The following is a 3924-nucleotide window of genomic DNA, read 5'->3' as shown; positions in this document are numbered from 1 at the left end:
CGTTCTCTCCTCAGGGTCGCTTGGGGACCTGCAGGATACTTTCCGGCGCCGGGCTGCTTCTGGATCGCGCCAGGGGTCCTGCAGGGCCTGCCCAGCGTTGCCATGGAGATCAGGCCTCACTGTCGTATGGAGATGACGTCACCGTGGCACCGCCAAGCGGCTGGGCGGCGCGCTGCGTGCTGGGAAGCGTAGGCGGGGGAGACGGCGGCCATGATGCGGGGCACCCCTCTGAGAGCGGAATGCGGCTTGTGGCCGTGCTGGGGCTCAACAAACCTCTGTCTGAGGCCGGGGAAGGAGGGCCGGGGGCGGCCCAGGCAGCCGCCAGCTCCTGGGCTGGGCTGTTCAAGTGCTCTAAGGGCAGGCTGCCCTGTGCCCAGGAGCCCAGCGAGGGGGATGCAGCCTGCACCTCTCAGGTACTGGGTGATGTTTATCAGTGGCGCATACACACGAGTGACAGCCAGGATTTAACAAGCTGTAGGCTAAGGATTTGCACGGTCACTCCTCTGGTGGGTTACAGAGGAGGCCCCACTGACCAGGCAGGCCTCAGCCTCCTCCTCCTCCCCAGAGCTGAAGAGCACTATTGCCAAGCTGCCATTGTTGGCCAAATCCAACACCAACACCCTGATGGCAGTGGTTCAGAGGTGACTGGCAGCCTATTTCCCTGTTCTCTTTTCCGTTGTGATTAGAATAATTTCTGTGCTGGTATTTGTCCTTTTGATTCTGTGAGCTAGTACCAACTCCAGAGCGAACAGGCTCTGTTGCCGATTGTACTCCCTACACACCGTCCCACAGCTCACGTTTCTCTCAGCAGCCTGAGCCACGGTTATACAGTTGAGTCACCTTAGAGTTGGACCTTGGGCTCGTGACACAGAGGGGGCTGAAAGCTGGGGAGAAGGTGAAACAGGGAGGGTTACAGAGGAACATTTACAATCTATAGGAGGAAGGTAAAGAGGAGCACACTTGGCCTATCTTCTCAATGGAAACTCCACCAAATACAACAGTATGTTGCAACTTCACAGAAAAGTCAAATTGCATCTTCCACTTTCTGTTGCTGACATTTGTACTTAACACAGAATTTTCTTCTGAGGTTGCTAATCTCAGAAATTACCATCTTCATTGTTTACAAAAAGCCATGATTATGTATTTTTTGGTGGGGACCTGTGAAAGAATATGAAGAAACCCAGGGCCAAGTCAAGTTGGTCTTCAGGAGATACAGTTATTAGGAATCATAGTCACCTGGATTGGGAGGGACCTGAGGAGTCACCTAGTCTTGCCTGCCAGCATCTCAGCGCTTTTCAGCCAAGCTGCTCCAACCAGCAGGTCCACAACCCACCTTGATGCTTGGGGTTATTCCAGCTCAGGGATGGGACAGGCTGTTTGTCTTTGCTGAACTTCAGGAGTTTCTTCTTGGCCCATTCCTCCAGTTCATCAAGGGTGCTTCTGAAGGCTAGTCCTGCCTTCATGGCTATGAACGGCTTCCTGCTCCGGTTCACTGTTACCTGCAGACTTGAAGTGCCTTCTGCCCCATGTGTTGGTAACTGATTATGCTGATGCCGACAGGATCGGCCCCAGTGTTGTTCCTTGAGTGGTGCCACTCATAATTGGCTGCCACTTGGACTTCAAGCTGTTGACTACCACACTTCTACCTTGAAGGTCCTGGCCCTCATCTTTACCTTACCTGCCTGGCAGGGCGTCCAGCTGCCATTCCCCATCTCCTTCACCACCATGCCACAGGAACAGGCTGCCAAGGGGGAACACAGGGGCGTTTCTTGGGATTAGAAAACCTTGTAATTTAGCTGCAGATTAGAGTGACAAGGAATGGGCAAGAGCAACTAGAAGGGCTTCTACAGACACCAGCAAGTGGAAAGCCAACAAAAAAAGGTCCAGTCCTGAAAGAAGCCAAAGCAGAGGCCCACTGCACCCATGCAGTACCAGTGGATTAAACAGGATATAATTAATATTTATACTGAATCCAGACACCAGTGTACTACAGAAGCCTATCTTGACATCAGTGTACATGTTTTGTAACACTGGACACTGCCAATACCATAACCGTCAACAAGCATTTTGTAACAAAATGAAGCAGAAATAAAAAAGTAATTATGCCACCAGAAGGGAGACGAGAGCTTGGGGTATAGAGGCAAACAGATTATGGAAAAACATACAAAAGTAGTAAAATTGTCAAAGTAAGAACAGAGGATGAGAACAAGCATAAAAGATGCCTGGTGGGAGCAGAACAGGCAGGAAAGACACTGGGTGAAACCAAAACAAGTCCTGTCCTAAACATATGATACACTACATTGTGAGCAGGTGAGATTCCTCTCTCTATAGAGGTTATGGCAGAGCTGACTGACAAATAAGGGAAGTTTTTCCACTGTACAAAAGCTTTTAGTTTTCCAAATTTAATACATACAATCACAACCATATGTAGTGGTTGTCTAAATTGGACTTTTCTTTAAAGCATCTTCATTGAGAGTTGTCTCAATAATTGTAAGCTGCAAAAATACAACTTGCCTCTGCGTTTGGGATAGACTACCTTTATAGACAATGAGGAGAAAGATCCTTCTTGATCCTGACCTGGGTTTCTGTTTTGTAAAGTGAATCACCTTCTAAGTTGACCACTTTTTTCCACCACTACTTTTTCCCAAACAAACCTGGGAAGCTAGTTCAGAAACAGGTATTTCTGACAAGTCACCTACATTTAGTCAGGTGGTTCCCATCACTTGTACTTTTATTGTGTATTACACCAGAAACACACTGTATCCTGTCACTTCAAAGGAAGTCACTGCAAAAACACTTTTCTCCCTCTTCTCCTTAGGGCATCCTTCACCTCTTTGTTCCCCAGGCTGTAAATCAGGGGGTTCAGCATGGGAAAGATGACAGTATAAAATGCAGACATCACTTTGTGTCCAGCAAGTAGCTGGAGCTGGACCACGAATATGTGAAGAGGAAGAAACCATAGAATAACCCAACAGCCATCAGGTGGGAGATGCAGGTGTAGAAGGCTTTGTGCCTGCTGTCTGCCACATGGATCTGGAGGATGGTGCTGAGGATGAAGGTGTAGGAGACAACAATGGTCAGGAAGATGCTGGTTTGTACAAAGCCACACAGGGTGAAGAGTTGGACCTCGCTGATGTGTGTATTGGAGCAGGAGAGCTCCAGCAGCAGGGTGATACCACAGAAGAAATGGTTGATCACATTGGAGCCACAGAACAACATGAATATGAAAGATTTGTGCACCAGCAAGGTCAGACCCCCACTGAGATAAGCCCCAGCTACTATGGAGGTGCAGACCCTATGGGACATGGCAACGGTGTAGAGAAGAGGATGACATATGGCCACGTAGGGTCATAGTCCACTACAGTCAAAGTGAGGCACTCTGCATCAGCAAAGGAAGCATCTGTGTTCCACAGCCAATTAAAGAAATTGTCTTCACTGTGCTAACAGATTCACCAGCATCTTGGGAGCAGTGGCAGAACAACAGCGAAGGTCTAAGATAGATAAATTGCTTAGGAAATAGTACATGGGCGTGTGAAGGCAGGCATTGAGCTGGACAAGCACAATGAGGCCAGCGTTCCCCACCAAAGTGGTGGTGTAGATGAGTAGGAAGAGCCCAAACAGGGATATCTCCACCTCCGGGCGGTTGGTGAAATCCAAGAGAATTAACTCTGTCATTGTGGTGCAGTTTTCAGGCATTTCATTACCTTCTGTTTGGCTTCGGATATGTAAGTTTTGTCAGGGGATCAGTCAATCCTAGTGGATAAGCAACACAAACACATTACGTCTTTCACAGGATAGAGGTAGCAGAAATGTAAGCAACTCACCCAATATCAGAGAGGGAAACCAGTGGCTTAGGCGATACCCATTGAAAGGAAAGCTTAGGAGGACATTCAAAGAGAGCTTTACAAACACGCTTTATATGTG

General features: G+C 48.4%; 1 pseudogene; it reads right to left on the bottom strand.

Annotated features, from left to right (window-relative positions):
- Positions 1 to 2782: 2782 nt before the first annotated feature.
- LOC104614400 lies at positions 2783 to 3696 on the bottom strand (annotated as a pseudogene).
- Positions 3697 to 3924: the final 228 nt, after the last annotated feature.

The sequence above is a fragment of the Phaethon lepturus genome, unplaced genomic scaffold (assembly GCF_000687285.1).
Source record: "Phaethon lepturus isolate BGI_N335 unplaced genomic scaffold, ASM68728v1 scaffold11034, whole genome shotgun sequence".
Classification (NCBI taxonomy): Eukaryota; Metazoa; Chordata; class Aves; order Phaethontiformes; family Phaethontidae; genus Phaethon; species Phaethon lepturus.
This window is presented reverse-complemented; position numbering and strand designations above follow the sequence as displayed.